Raw genomic sequence first — 17,100 nt, forward strand, 5'->3', positions numbered from 1 at the left:
GTGGGTGTGGATATTACAAGACAGAAGTTCTAGAACCTCTCAAGACCCTAAGGATATGCCATCTTGATAGACCCAGTGCAATCAAGGCAGAACTGCATACAGATGTGTTTACAGAGCAGCTGGAATCTCAGGTGAGAGTCTCATGACCATCATCAACCCCTCTTCTGAGAAAATGTCAACAGTCCACAGACTTCTCTTGCTAGTCTTTTGCAAGTAGGCACAGATTATCTGATCATGGTAGCTGCTTTGTTTGGAGGACCATACTCCAGAACATCTGTCTTGAAATATTACCTCCCATGTTGCGCTGTAAGTCTTAAATCTGATTGTCTAAGGCTTAGATCATTACTGTACTAACAGCATGTTGGACCCCCACTTTGCTGAAGTCCACTAGGAAAGAACTCTTCTGGTTCATGAAGGCCATTGAGAGCCCGGTCCCCTTGGAGGTCATCTTACTGGTATCTGAGAATGACTTGGGCATGGTGCTGTAGCCAGTTTCTGATGAGGACCTGGTCACTGGCTCCACCAAGATGGATGAGGACTTGACTGAGCCTGGGCTGACAAGACCCTGGCCTGTCAACTTGGCATTGAATGGACTACACATGATGTGTTTGGGTCCACCATATTTGACACCAATCAGGCGGTTTCCAGGGGCAACGGGAGTGTACATGACTTGGTACTCTCCTGGGGTTCTTGGCAATCTGCTTTAACCTTGGTGGTTCTTCAATGGCAACAAATGTCTCTGGACCTGCCTGAGTGGTTTTGATAAAGAATTCTGACTGGATACCTGTGGTACCCTCCTCAAGCCCAGCACCTTAGGCTGACACTAGAGCAGGATTCCCTGTTTGGCCAACCCCCTCAACATGCACTTGGAAAGGTATCCCAACCACATGGCTCCCATTGAACTCGTCATTGATTATCTGGCTCTAGTTCAGAAACATGGCATTCCTCTTCTGCTCCTGAGGGTTTATGCACCTTTGCATCAACCCTTCTTTTTACACCATTCAGCCTTATAGCAAAGGATACTAGCTGATTAAATTTTAATCCTCATTTCTGATGGCTCATAACAGTGAGGCAGTGAGTGTCATCTGGATGTGATGATGAGCATCAGGTAGGGTCTGTCAGAGATGGCCTCATGGTTAAACTTTATAGATACCTTATAGTTACCAGGCTCTTGGATAACATAAGAAATACCATGTGACCCATTGTTATTGTCATCAAATGTAATCTCTTCCTTTCTAGGCCCTCAACAGCAGTGAAGAGGCCTTTAGCACCTGCTTCCCCGATCCTGATGCTGAACTCAGCTGGGATGCCTATTTCTCTCCTCTCCAGGCCAGGGCCTCCTGGCTGGATCTTGTGAGCACCTCCTTCACAAAGGGGCCCCTATGTACTGGAAGGGGTTTCCTGTTACATGCTGTCTGTGGTACTTTACACTGACTATGTGAATGCCCATTTCCTGGGACTCAAATTGGATATGGTGAGAGTTCCTCCCCACAGACACAATCTCCACCTTGGGTGACATGGACCGAGGGGCTGGGAACATGGGCAGATATGTCGGTGCTATTTTCTGGAATCTTCACGTTCACATCACAGATACTGCCAACTATGGCCATAGATAGAGCCTGGCTGGTCCAAGTGATGCTCTGTTTGACTCTTCCCTCACCACTGATCTTTACAATGAATGAACTTCTAGGCACATGCTCATCCACAAATTTGTTGGAGATGATATAGCCCCCAGGCACAGTAGGGAGGTAGGATACCTTGCAGATAATGTCCTCCAGGTCATCTATCTGGATGTCCACATTGCTGTATCATTCTACCCCAAAGAATATGCCACCATAACTTGCATCTCTTGTGTCCACAATAAAGTTGGATATCTCTAAAGTCTGGCATTCTGACAGGCCTTGGTCACATAGACTTGGGTGCAGCAAAAATTGTCAGTGTCAGACTGGGTCATGATAATGGATATGGGCTTCCAGTAATATGGTTGCCTTTCTTGATGCTGACTAGATAGATGGTCACTCACCTCTCAGAGGATGAAAGAAATGCCAATGTGGTTTTGGGGCGGCTTCTTCAGCAGACAGGGCTTGTCATATCCAGATGGAACTTGATACTGGTTGTCATGTGTTAAGGTCAGTCTCACTGATGTCCAGAAGGAAGTTGGCAGCTGATCCTTGTGGTGATATATTGTGTACCCTAACAAATTTGCCTGAAGATCAGAGAACAGAACAAGCCACCAGATTAAACATAGAGGCCAGACAGTGGTGGCACACACGTTTAATACTAGCACTTGGGAAGTAAAGATCTGTCTAGATCTCTGTGAGTTCAAAGTCTCCCTGGACTACATGAGATTGACTCATTTTAGGAGAGAAAATAGAGCCAGGCAGTATTGGGATATACCTTTAATCCCAGTACTGGGAAGCACACATGCCTTTAATTCCAGGAAGTGAAAGCTAGGTGGAGAAAGGTATATAAGGTGTGAGGAGACAGGAAGTAGAAGCTCCTAGGCTTTTCAGCTGGAGGTGCTTTTGGCTGAGGACACCCCATTCAGCTGAAGGCTTTTCAACTAAGGAAGCTCCTTCAGCTAAAGCCCTTTCAGCTAGAGCTCTTTCAAGTTGAGGAGTTGGTGAGGTAAGAGGTGGTGGCTATGGCTTGCTCTGCTTTGACCTTTCAGCTTTCACCCCAACATCAGGCTCTGGGTTTTTTAATTATAAGACCATTTTAAGATTTGAGTTACATGTGGCATCCATCTTTTGGGGTATGAATTCACTCAGTCTGGAGCTATATGTGGTCAGAATCTCCACCACACCTGGGCAAGAGTCCCTACCCTGCTGCCTAACTTTTTGTTGCATCCCTTCTGCAGCAAACTTCATAGGTTCTCAGGCTCCAAAACCAGCAGGAGTTAGCTACTTTTCATATTTCCCCATGCAGATAGCTGGATCTTTCTCTTCTTTCCTCTCCCAGTGGGTTCTGACTTTCTCTAGGACCCTTCCTCAGGCTCCTGTCACATTGTCTGAATCATCATTGTTAGCAGGGGTGGTGAGTCAATTGGGATTTCTTAAAGGGAGGAATTATTTAAAAGAAAGTTTTTTTCCCACATTAAAAAAGGGGAAACATTTTTAAAATTGAGGGAATTTGGTCTCTGTTTGATAATACAATAATGATAGACAGTCTGAAAATGGAACAATTAACTGAAAGGATAATTAATGCTGATGGGATTTATGTAATGTATTATAAATATTATTTGTTTGATCATTTCTGTTTTATCATTTAAAAAGTTGGTTAATATGAGTGCCAAGATAAAAGTTTTAGAAAGCCTGTTAAAACAGACAATAGAAATATTCAGACCCAAACAGAAGAATTAAAAGGAGAACCAATCTCAGCATTGCATTATAAGGTTACAAAGAAACAGCCTAAGGCTTTCAAACAGCCAATGCTAATTTATCCAGTAACCTTACAGGAACTGCCAAATGATATATATTCTCAAGGCTGTGTAAGAGCTGACTTGACTCCTATGCAAATGTTAGATTTGAGGAGAGATTCAAAGAAGCAATAGTCTCATATGGTATCCAGTCATCTTTTGTGAAGCAGATGTTAAATTTGTGGTCAACTTCTAATGGAATTATCCCTCAACACTGGAAAGATTTGGTTACAGCATTTTTAGAGGCTGGTCCCCAATTACAATGGAGGACCTGGTGGAAAGATGAGGCTAAGACCATTGAACAATGGAGTAGGGTTCTGGGTATTGAAATTTGCCACGATCAACTTCTTGAAGAAGGCGATTATGGTGATATACAAAGACAATTATTTATATGATGACCACACCCTGGCTTTATGCTGCATGGGACAGCCTTGAATGCTTGGGACAGAATTAAAGAAGTAGGAAAGAAAATTAAGTCATTTACAAAAGTTATAAAGGGCCCAAAAGAAACTTTCACTGATTTCTTACAAAGACTGATTTCAGCAGTGAATAGAATGATACCAAATTCAGAAGCTGAACAGATAATAATTTTATCTCTGTCTTTTGAAAATGCCAATGCACAATGCAAATGGGTAATTAGTTCATTAATGGCAAAATCAGCACCCTTGTAGGAATGGATCCAATATACAATAAATATTGAATCTCATGACTGTGATGATGCTTGGGTAGGAGAGGTGATTTCCAGATGTTTAAAGAAAAATTGTAATGTCAAATGTTTCTATTGCAGTAAATAAGGTCACCTAAAAAGGGACTGTAAACAGGGCATTCCTAAAAATAATGTTTTTCTAAGGAATAATCCCAACAGAACTCCCCTTCTTTCTAGATTATGCAGAAGTTTTGGCAAAGGCAAGCATTGGAGTAACAAATGTAGATTAACAAGGGACAAAGTAATCCCTTGACTTTGTCATTGGGAAATGCCCTAAGGAGCCTCTTGAAGGACTCCCCCCACCCCATGTCAAATCCATTTATTCCTTTCCTGTCATGCTGGAAGAAACTTCTTCCCAGAGCAGTTAAAGAACCTAATGCCCTCTGTAAAAACTGTACAGGTCTGGATGACAGAACAGCTATAGAAGAGAGAACACAAAATCAGGAGAAACTATAAATCAAAATTGATAAAGATTAGATTAGGAACTTTCCCAATATGATTGGAGAAGGGTTTTGTTTTTGTCTTTCAGGAGAATGGGGGCTAAGGAATCTGAAGACCACTGGACAAATGAGACACCTGAAGAAAAACAACAAATCATGCAGAAAACTTGTCCCAAGAAAAAGATTTTCTGTAGTGAACCACAACCATGCCTAACCACAACTTTGAGGTCTCCAAAAAGATGATGGGACCCTACAATGACGATTCCCTCAGGACTATGATAACACTACCAAGTTGTCAAACACCACCTAAAGACTGGCTTTGGACTACAAACTTCTCAGGACAATATTGAGATGGCTACCTGAGATGATACAGCCTCACAGACTACTCTAGCCAGGATTTGAGACAAGCCCTGTACTTTTGCATTATGCAGAGACTGGACAACAAATGGTATACCTACCTCTCCCAGGACTTGACAATTAACCCAAAATATGTCTTTACAGGATCCCCTAAAATGCCTTTGCCCCCAGATAACAGGAAGTAATTTAAAGAACATGACACCTACATTTGCAAGAGGTGGGTGTGTGGTTTTTGGTCATTCAACAAGTTATGGATATTTGTCATTGTTTAGGATGGTTGGTTAGAAGTTGTTATTGTTAATAGTCAGGAAAAAGCTGAACAAAGGAAATTAGATTCATGGTTCTTATTTGGAAACAAAGAAAAGGAAAGGGAAAAAAGAGGATATAGATAAAAAGGTAGATCATTGAATCTACTCTAAAAAAATGATAGGAGAAAAGAGTAGATTATTGAATCTACTCTGAAAAGAAAAAAAGAAAATATGGATATGATAAGATAAAAAGGCTGAATTTACTTTTTGAAAGCAACTACTAGTTTAAAATATTTTACATTGGATTGGATTTTTGTATATTGTATACAAATTTTGTATATTGATACAAATTTGAAATTGATTTTGTTAGAATATACTGTAAATATTTTTCTAAAATTTTCAAGGTATTGTATCTATACAGTTAATTTAACAATGTAATGCAAATTTCTAGTCCTTGAAAGTTATTATTACCAACTAATTATTATATAAAGAAGTGCAAGTTAGTAATTAGTCATTACAATCAAACTTGTCATCCAGTTAGGTATGTTTTCAATGTCAAAAAGATATATTTTAGATAGGTCATATTCAAACACTTTAGAGATCTACAGATTATGGCATTTAAGATGTCTTAGTACTATAGATTCTTTTTTTTATGAAAATGAGACATGTCTGCTCCTGGTAGCACCAATATACTTCAGAGAAGATGATGAGCATTGTTTCTGTGATTTCTCATATTTTTTGGAAGTTGCTTGTTTGCACTTCCTGCTTACTCAGTTAATATTATTTCCTTCCAGTGTCTGAGTGAGTTAAAGATTAGATAGTTATAGTTTTCCTTGTTAACAAATTCAGAAAAGAAACTAAAAAGATGTAAAGTGTGTAAGTTTAAAAGACATCAAAAGATAGTTTTGGGTTGGTAATACATGCTAGGATAGAAAGTGAATTAGGTACAACACTTTTGACTCACCAAAATAGGATAATAGAGTATTTTCTCTGAATCTGTCAAATGTTAATAGACTAGACATTGTTAATGTAATTATTGACTGTATATATGATATAAACTTATTGTACTTATTGTATATAGTTTTTCTTATATTAGTTATAATGTTCCTTTATTATTTTAGACAAAAAAAGGGGAAATGTAGTGATACACTGTGTATTCTAATAAATTTGTGTGGCTGGAGAGATGGCTCAGAGGTTCAGAGCACTGACTGCTCTTCCAGAAGTCCTGAGTTCAATTCCCAGCAACCACATGGTGGCTCACAACCATCTGTAATGAGATCTGGTGCCCTCTTCTGGCCTGTAGTCATACATGCTATATACATAATAAATAAATAAATCTTTTTTTAAAAGTGCCTAAAGATCAGAGAACAGAACAAGCCACTAGATTAAACATAGAGGCCAGACTGTGGTGACACACAGCTTTAATGCTAGCGCTCGGGGGAGGGGCAGAGATCCTTCTGGATCATTGTGAGTTTAAAGGCTATATGAGATTTACTCAGTGTAGGAGAGAGAACAGAGCCAGGCAGTGTTGGAAAACACCTTTAATCCTAGTACTGGTAATCACACATGCCTTTAATCCCAGGAAGGGATGGATAGGTGGAGAAAGGTATATAAGATGTAAGGATACAGGAAACAGAGGCTTTTTGACTGGAAGCTCTCTCAGCTGGAGCTCTTTCAAGCTGAGGGATTACTGAGGTAAGAGGTGGTAGCTGTGGCTTGCTCTGCTTCTTTGATCTTTCAGCTTTCACCCTAGTATCAGCTTCCAGGTTTTCATTTAAAGACCTTTAGAAATTTGAACAACAGATTCTAACTTCACTTGTGAGTAGCTTGTGCTTGTCATTATACTTCACCAGGGTGCTGTAGTTGCCTCAGAGGGTGGGCAAGAAGGTCACTATATATGTCCCATCTTTGTTGTCAGTGTAGCTGATATCTGCTTTTGAGAGTCAGTTCTTCAGTAGCAAAATTCAAACCAATTTCTCCTGCATCTTCTGTGATAATGGTAAATGAGGTATTTTTGTTGGCTACTCCCTACACGAGGCCTGGACCATATGCAGAAAGGCTCCTACTGTTGTATAGTTCACATACAACAGGAGAGGGCTTTCAGGGATGTGGCTGCCCATATATTTGATGTGCATCTTGTGAAGCCTGACTTCAGTGTGGGCATATCTGACAGTGACCATGCTATCTCTCCTGTGATTTCTCCTTTCCTGACAGCAAATGAAATTGTAAATAAATTTGTTGCAACTCTGTGGATCTGGTCCCGGATTTTGGCACCAAAATGTGAGTTTTGCAACTCTGGGGAAAGGTGTCCTGACTACCTGGGGAGTCAGGCAACACCTTGAGCATCTTAGGACAGCTCTGACAGCTGAAGCTGCAAGGAGGCAGTTCAGCCCTGGAGGGTGAGGTATCCTGGACACCCCAAGCTGCTCAGAATAGCAGATCTGCCCTGAAGGTGTCCCAGACACCTGGAGCTGTTTAGCATAGCTCTGATGGCTGGAACTGTAAAGAAGCAGCCCAACCCTGGAAGGGAAATTTTTCTGACTTCTCAGTAAAGTCAGGCCTGGAACTGTTTCAGCAGGGAAGGGTATCCTGACTGTTCGGGAAAGTCAGGCTATACCTGGTGTGATGGAGGTTGGTCTTCCCACAGGATATAGCAATCCTGCTTCTCTCCTGGAGAACCTTTACAGCTGAGCTTTGGTAATCCCCCACTTAAGGGGGCTTCCTAGCAGAGTTCTCTTTCTAAGAAAATTGCAAAGAATTTGCAAAATTGCCTAAGAAATTGCAAAAATGTAGCATTCTTCTCTGGCTCAGGAGAAAAGTGTTACTTTTTCAGCTCTCTCTTGCTCTGTCCACTGAGGGACATCTCAGGAGGTTCTTCTGTGCTCCAGTGAATGGAGGTATTCACACCCAAACCTCTTTTGAGAAAGAAATTTATTTGGGAAGGAGGAGTCTAGGAGAGTAGCTGCCTCTACCAGGGTGGAGAGAATAGCTCACAACTGACCAGGCAGGGTGGTTTATATAGGATGTCCTAGGGGTGGAGTCAACTCACGATTGGTTAGTTTTTTTCTGCCCAGGGATTGGCCAGTTTTGTGGGCTAGGGACAGATTTCATCCTGATTTCAGGGCCAAACTGTATTTCTTTCATTGGCCTTTCTTGGCTTTTTGACATTACCTCTAAGGTCAGAGCACATTTCTTTCACTGACTCTGATTCTAGGACCAAGAGTGTTATTTTGACACTAGTTTCAGAGTCAGGGTATATTTCCTTGGTTCTAGGTTTGGAGATAAAGTGTTTTCTGGCTCAGGTCCCAAAGGAGGGCTGTGTTTCTTTCCCTGGCCTTGGGCCCTAGGGCCAGGATTCTACTGTCTTGCTCTGTGATTTGTTGGATCTACAAGTCAGTTGGCTCTGAGTTGAGCCAAACTGCGTTTCTTTCACTGGCCTTATCTGAGCCATCTTTTCCTAGTTCTGGGCTCCAGGGTCAGGGTGGGTTTCTTTAGCCAACCCCTTTTCCCTAAAGAAATCACTAAGTCAAAGGGCTTAAAGCCTAGACCATTCACTGACTAGGACATAGGGCCTTTTCAGTCACCTAGTACCTGAAGGACATGCATTTACTTTGGCCTGCTCCATGGCTATGACTTCTCTATCAGTGGCCATGATTGTGAGGAGGCTTTGGGGATATCAACACCACAGAAGAACACATAGATCCTGTAGGTACCTGGCTTGGCAGCAGTATAGAAAATGTCATAGGTGCCACCTTCATTTTCAATGACATCAGCCTCAGCCTCTGTGCCATGCAGAATTATGCAGGCCATAATTCGTTTTCCCAGCAGTCTTGGCATCCACTACAAAGCCCATTTTCTCTCCAGTTTTCACATTAGGGGCAATCTCAGGACCTGTGGCCAGGTACTTGCTGGATTCACCTGTTGGCATGGCCCAGATAAGGTAAGGAGAATGTTGTATTTACTATAGCCAACCCAAATTACATAGTATCTGGTCTTATCAGAGATATAGGTAATGGCATATGTGCCATTTTTATTGTTGTGGGCAGTGGCTCTTTGAGGCTTTCCCTCTTTGTCTGAGATCTGGAAAGCCAGTAAGCCTTCACCAGCATCTCTGGCATTATTGCAAACTCCACAGGTAGGCTGTCAGGCACCCCATAGGAACTGAGTCCTGGCCCAGATGCAGTCACTTTGCTAGCATCCTACATGGGAAGGACCTTGACCTTAAAGGGACTATGAAGGACCTCATCAGCAGTATATTTGATGGAAATCCTGAGATGGGGTCTAAGTCATTGTGTGTGTGCCATCCCCATTTATTGACCCCATGGGGCCCCTTGGGCCCAGGGGCCTCACTTTCAGTTGCTGCTGCTACTGTGAAGGACTGCAGGATGTGGGCTCACACACCAGGGCCCAGACTGGGGCCAGCCATTTTGACCTTTCTGGGATCCACAACATCTTTTGCAGGAACTTTAAGAGGCTGCCAGGGATATGGATACATCCATATGTGATATTAAAGACATAATCTCTCAGAGCAAAAGGAATGTACTCAGCACTGCAGCTACTGTCCTTGTCTCTGTGGTTTGTCTTAGACTCCAATGGCCCCTTGGCAGTTAAGGCTAGCCCACAAGGTCCTGCCTCCTGGTTACCACCATGAAGATATTAGATTTGTTGGTAAAGGCTTCTTTTAATCCAGGACCTTGGTGATTACTGTGGCCTGTGAGTCCTGCTCTCAGACTCCTTCCCAGGTTGCTAAGAGAAAGCTTTTCAGGAGCAAGACTTAGAAAATTTCCTTAGGTATAATAAATTCACACACAAACTGTTCCAGTCATGCTCTTTTCTTCTTCTGCTACAGCTCTAATTCTTCCTAAGTTCTAATTTTTACTAGTTTTGATTCCCTCTAGACCTCCTCTGTTCTATGTGGCTTATATACACATTTAACAACAAACTTTTTTTGTAACAAAAAAATTACAAAGGCCATATCTGAAGGGCATGAGTAACCATGGCAATGCCTGATTTCAAGGTTTCTGCTGTAAGACTGTGGACCTGAGAGCACAATACCCAGTGAGACAAACTACTAAGAGAAATGCACAGGGAGTCTTTATCAGCCAGACTTTTAGCACATGAAGAATTGGCATAGAATCTTAGGATGCTTTGTGCTAACCTTGGTTAGACATCTGCAACTCTGTTCTTGTGTATATCTGTAAAGTTTTAACTTATGATCCGTTTATATTCAGTCTATTTGAATTTGCTCTTGAGGCTTTGAATCAATTAATTGTATGTGGCTTGCTTTATAACTGAGAAGTAATTATTGATTTCTTTATGCCAATCTGAGCTAGTGATATAAAACAAGGCCTAAGTGTCTTAAAGTCCTCGGGGAATAATAGATCTAGTTATGAAGCAAATCCTAATATATTTTCTTTTCTTTTTCTTTTTTTATTTTTTATTTTTATTTTTATTTTTTTTTGGTTTTTCGAGACAGGGTTTCTCTGTGTAGCTTTGCACCTTTCCTGGGACTCACTTGGTAGCCCAGGCTGGCATCGAACTCACAGAGATCTGCCTGGCTCTGCCTCCCGAGTGCCCTAATATATTTTCTATTCATCAAAATTATACAGCTTAATAAGAAGTCGTCTTCCTAATCATCCACAGATATATGTGCCCATAAGATGGAATATATTCATGAGATACACTTGCAGGCATGGAGGGAACACCGGCAGCTGCTTTTAGAGAAGAAATGAAGGGACCCATGAGAAAAACTACAGACAGAAGCAACAGGACATTTGCAATCAGTGACCCACGGCCTTGCCAGGTGGGGATTCCCACCATCAGAGTTATTTGTCTGGTGGGCTGACTAGTTGTCACCTGCTGTATACTCCCACAGACTCTGGAACCTCCCCCTTTTTCTTTAATAAAAAAAAAGAAGCATGTAAATCTCTCTAAGGGCTGTGAGTAATGTGGATAATTTGAAAGTCTGAAGATGACTAGAAGAATGATAAGTAATATTGTAATGATTCTGAAATTAATAAGAATCAATAATCTATGTTGATGGCAAGCTGAGAACTAGTGTAAACACCCTGTAGGTGTAGTTGTTTGTGATCCCAGAAAATTTCTGATCCATGAAAGGGCAGAGGAGTAACATAAAAATCTATAATAGTATGGTATGATATTGTTAAGTGTGTCTAAAAAATGTTTGAGTTATCAAAAAAGAATAGTTTTGTTTAGAATATACACTTTTGTGTATTAATCTTTAATTAATTTGTTTTGAGTAACTAAGGTTAATGAAGCATTTTTAGATAAAGAGTTACCTGAATAGCAGTGTGCATCTATATGACCAAGGATGTAGCAAAAGTTGACCTGTAACTCAAATTTGTAATCAAACAATAATAAACCATTTTGGCTACAAAAGGGGCAGTACCAATTTGTCTCAAAGTATACATAGCAGATTTTTATAACAGAACAATTGTCAGAAAAACATATGGAGACTGTATGATAAAATATACATAGCAGGACTATGGGCAGAATTTATATGATACAATATATATAAAAAATATATACAATATTTTTCAAGGGCAGTCCAGTTGCTGAGCTGGGGAGTTCAGTATAGGAATAGGGGAGAATGACAAAGCGGTGTAGAAATCGCTCATGGTTACTCCATGCTGACATGGGCACAAGGCTGGGGCTTCTGAAGGCTGGAATGCATGGAGGCCCAGGAAGAGCAGACTGTTTCATTTGTTGTCCAGGCTCTGTGAGAGGTGGAGGCAGCTGTGGAAGAGTCTGCTTTGGGAGGGTGCAGTCAGCAATTGGATCAGTCTGTGCTGGGAGATGGCCTGGAGAGTGTAGTGGGGGCCCCTGGAGTGTGAGCTGGAGGGCTCAGTGCAGGGCTGCAGTGAGCTTGTGGGAGAGAAGATGATGGGGGTGGATATGACCTTCTTAATGATTAGAAATCTACTGAAACAAATATATATTAGTGGGCAGAACATGAAGTAAAGGAAATTTAAAGAGGAAATTTTGTCTTAGGTGTACATTTGGAACTTTTAAGTGCATGGTTTTGGCAGATGAGAAAGGGGCATTCCAGGCCAGGGAGAGAGGATTTCCCCCACTCCACCCCAGAAAAAAATAGGCAGGTGAGAAAACAAACCACAGCTTGGTAGAACTTCTTGGAAGTCTGTGGCGTTGATGTATTTAGATCTAATGAAGCTTATGAGAACCTTCTTAAAGAGACAAAAAGTTCAGATATGTTCATTATTATTATTTATAGTCTGTATTGAAATCTATGTTGTAGAAGAGGCAAGGAGACTCATATTTTGAGTCATAATAAAAGTTTGGAAACCTAAAAATTAATTTGGTTAAAAGCATTTTGTTCTATCCAGAAAAACTGGATGAATATAGACTAGACATATGCCTTCAACATAATAAGAAGCATCCTCAAGTCCATAGTTAAAAAACAATCAAAGGGAATTTAAAATCCCAAGCTTGTGGCTATAATAATAGTAGTAGTGCTAGATTAATAGCTTATCAGAATTTTATTGATTAATGTTAAAACTAGGAACCTTTGGAGTCTCAGTATAACAGCGGAATAGCAAGAGACAGAAATCTGAAACATGTTTCATTTCCTTATACATCTCAAATCACTTTTTCCCATCATCATCGAAGCCTTCTCATCCTCAGACCCTCATAACTTGCACTTACATATCCAAACAACTTATCCCAAAGCATTTTTCATATTTAATCCTTTATATATCCCCATAACTTAAGTCTTTTGTTTTTATCTTACATCTCAGACCCATAAATCACTTATTCAAACCTTATTGTCCTTACAAAAGCTTTACATCCTAAAACATCTTCTTTCTATTTAATTTGCCAAGAAACATAAGTGATTGATTATTGAGGGAAGTCATTGTAAGACAATAAGTTACTTTGAAACCTGTATGGTGAGCTTATTTTTTTATTTGGGATCTGGTAGCCAGACAACTTGTTCTCAGATTTGGCATTAACCCAAGGAAATGAGTCCAATTACTTGATTTTTGTTCAATGAGAGAAGTTGAGAAGGCAGCTGAAGTTTTGGGAAGGGTGTTCGGTATATAAAACCACAGCTTTATTGGAGGCAGTGGCTATAGATTTTAGTTGTTAGAAGGAAGAGTATAGGCCTTTGGCAGTTAAATTTAGGTCTGAAATTTTTTTGTAAAGAAGTAACTTGGGGGAATAGACTCTGCCTTTTTATCAAAGGAAGGTGATTGATTGCAAAGTATATATAATTAAAATAGAGCCCTGGCAGCAATTAAGGCGTGGCATAGTTTTATCTATGAGAAGCTTAAACATTTTTAAATGCCAGGAAACTAAGAAAGGAATTGGTCATATTAATATTTAGCATGTTTATAGATATAGTTTTCAATAGAGAATATGATCATTTCCAGTATGATTAAGCAACAAATTGTATCCTTTTATTTATCTTTAATTGCATATAATTTAGGTAAAACTTATCATTAACAGTTTATAGTTTAAGTTACTGGGTAGATGACTAGTCATTTTAATTATTTTTAATAGTTTACAATTAAACTTATCCTTAACAGTTTATAAGTTAGTAGCTAGATGATTAATCATTAAGTTGTATTGTTTAGTTATCTTTAATAGTTTACAATTTAAGCGAATTTTAAGTGAACCTATTTTTAACAACTTATAAGTTAGTTGTCTCTATAAATTTAGAACTTTATGTTTCACCTTGCTAGATTTAGCCTTAAAAATCAAAAGCTTGAATTGAAATTCTTTTGTATGGAAACAAAAGCTCTTAATCATGAATCAGTAAAGAAACAAAAATAGCTGTTTTATGAGTGATGAGGAAAAGTTTATTTTTAAGTTGTTAAGAGGGAAGATTTTTAGACTAGATGAGAACTGGGGAGTTTAATTGAAGGGGCAGGTGGCAGCAGGGTGCCTGTTTTAGGCCAGTCGGCCACCTGGGACTAGAGCGGGCAGAGGGGAATGCTGGAGATACAGACAGGCAGTCAGAGCTGGAAGAAAAGGTGGAGACACAAAGAGAGTAAGTGTTTATGCAGCAAGGGTTTTCAGTTCTGTGGGCATCTCCAATCAAACTGAAAGACCTTTAGAAGTTTCCAAATCAAAGGGAAAGCGTCTGCTACCTATTGACTTTGGTTCTGAATGAGTTAGCCGGAAGTTACTGAACAGGGTCAGGATTTTTGTAAATAAACAGCTCTGTAGTAACAGAGAGACAGAGAGAGGGAGAGAGAGGGAGAGAGAGAGAGAGGAGAGAGAGAGAGAGAGAGAGAGAGAGAGAGAGAGAGAGAGAGAGAAGGATAGGAAAGAGAGAAGAGAGAGGGAGAGAGAGGAGAGAAAGAAAGAAGAGAGAGGAGAGAAAGGAGAGCAAGAGAAAGAGGGGAGAGAGAGAAGAGAGAGAGGAGAGAGGGAGAGAGAAGGGAGGGAGAGAGGGAGGGAGGGAGGGAGAGAGAGAGAGAGAGAGAGAGAGAGAGAGAGAGAGAGAGAGAGAGAGAGAACCACAGCAGGAGAGGAGAAATTAATTTCCGGTGCTGAGTGTTGGGGAATCTTCTCTTGAGTTGTCAAATCCGAGTAAGTGCCTTGCCCGGTGCAGCCCTTGTTGCCTGCCTTAGCAAAGCTTGTTTTGTTATTTAAATGAGGAGCTGTTCAGCTCTCCTGCAGAAGCAGTTCGCAAGTTAACCCTTTTGTTTCCAGTGAATCATTTCGCTGAAAGCTCTGATTGTAGCAAACACTACCAGTTTTATGTACGTTTTCAGGCGGTCACGTGGAGTGATTTATAATTAGAACAGAGGAAGCCTAATAAGATTGTAGTACCTTGCTGCCTCTTTTTTATGCCACAGAGGAAAATAGCAGCAGGGTTGTCTCATGAAGGGAGGGTGTAAAATCTCTGCCTGCCTTTGTCGGTTGCTGAATCTGACCTACAAAGTCAAGGAGACTCAGGTCTCTTTGTTTCTCTTTATGATTCTCGGGGAGGGGAACGTTTGGGATTATGATACTCTGTTGCTTCCTCCTCCAAGTCAGTTTTCCCTCCAGAGGTTCATTTTTCTCTGCCTGATTTATCAGTATCCTCTTGAGCTGTCTTCTTTGGGATTCCTTGTTACAGGGTAAGCACTCTCCCTAGATTCTGTTTGACCCACGCAGAGGGAAGAAACTACACAAAGAGAATGCTTAAAAGAGGCTTAAGAAAACAGACTACTCACCCTTTCAAGGGCTCTGAAGCATCCAACCAGTGAGCACCCTCTTTATAGCCCCCAGTGCAGAGTGTCTCTCTGGAGTGCTTCCACATGGTGATCCTTGGGGCTGACCTCCTAGGGGACCACCACCCTTCTTGCAGATAGTCTCCTTAATTGTCTGGGTGCCTTTCCCTGGTTCTGGTGCCAGACAGAGTGTTTGAGGGTCCAGCCGGCTGCTCCCCAGGGTTGCTAAGAGAATGCTTTTCAGGATTGGTACTTAGAAAAACTTCTTAATCTATAATAAATGCACACAAATAGGTGCTGCTCACAATAGGCAACGTTTTTGATATATTACCATAATTGAAAGTGCTTTGAAATATTTTAATTCTGACTTTCCAGAATATTAAGAAACAAAATTTAAAACAACTGTATTTATACTTGATTTCCTTAATTCTTTTAAGATTACTAAAATTTTTACTTTTATTTATTTTATTTAGGGTAGATAGGTACAGCTAGAGTAATTCACTATGAATGTCTTAATCTGCTTTGAACCTGACATGCTTCTTATGTCTCTGTTCAGGCTTTTTGGAAGACATCCTTCACTATGAAATATGCTTAAAAGTGATCATTATCTTACTATTCACATGAAAAACATTTAGCAAGTATTCTAAATCCTTTAATTTTGAGCCCATGTATCTTATATTAGATATTTACAAACAACAACTTCCGGATACAGGATCTCACACTGGAGCCCAACTTGAACTCACAGAGATATGCCTGCATTTTAACTCCTGAGTTCTGGGATTAAAGGCATGGGCCAAAACATGGCACAAACAACTTTGAATTCATTCTTCAACAGTTGGTTATGATTGATGACTGCTGTTCTTACCATATTTTTTTCATTTAGAAAGAGCTAATCAATCTCAGACCCAAACTGCTGGCAAATAGCTACCTTATTCAAGAGTGTTTAGAGGTCATCATCCTGGACCTTAATGTTGCAGTTGCTTTTAATTAACAGCATAACCACATCTGGATAATTATGAGCACATGCATAACACAGTGAAGTCATACAAATTGAGAGGACGTTTTAAGAAATTACAGAATACTACATCAAAGCACATTCAAGTGTAAACACTAGATAGGATGTAAGTCACATCCCTCAGGACAGTCCAACAGAGCCAACAGGCCTATGAGAGATTTGTTATACTTGTTGAAGTCCTTCATTATAAGCTGGTTTGTTTTGTTTCTTAGGTAATTGATACAGGATGTTAATGGTGGTTCATTTATGCTGGGGAAATGGGATTCTGTCAGATGGACTCAGCCCAGAACCTTAAAAAAGAAAGCAATGCCAATATTCTTCAAATTGGCAACTGAGGGAACATTTCATGGCTCTTTTTACTAAGCCACTTTTACCCTGATACCAAAACAATACAAAGACCCAACATAAAATTATAGACTAAATCTCCTATGAATATAAATGCAAGGTTCTCAATTCAATCCATTGAAACCCAATTCAAGCACACCTAAAAAAATTACCACAAAACCAAAGATAGCAACTATAACATATATGCAGAGTTCCTGGTGAAGTCTTATAGAGGCCCAATACTTCAGTCAATGTAAGCCTATGTGAGTCCTGCTTAGTTGATTTTGTGGGTGTGGTGCTTTGAAAGAAAATGGCCCCCAAAAGGAGTGGAACTATAGGAGATGTGGATGTTAGGCCTTATGGGAGGAAGTGTGTCACTGTGGGGGTGTGTTT

At 40.3% G+C, this 17,100-nt stretch overlaps 1 pseudogene; it reads right to left on the bottom strand.

Moving 5' to 3' along the window:
- Positions 1-334: 334 nt before the first annotated feature.
- LOC118585561 lies at positions 335-15,457 on the bottom strand (annotated as a pseudogene).
- Between the last annotated feature and the right edge of the window lie 1,643 nt (positions 15,458-17,100).

The sequence above is a fragment of the Onychomys torridus genome, chromosome 6, assembly GCF_903995425.1.
Source record: "Onychomys torridus chromosome 6, mOncTor1.1, whole genome shotgun sequence".
Lineage (NCBI taxonomy): Eukaryota > Metazoa > Chordata > Mammalia > Rodentia > Cricetidae > Onychomys > Onychomys torridus.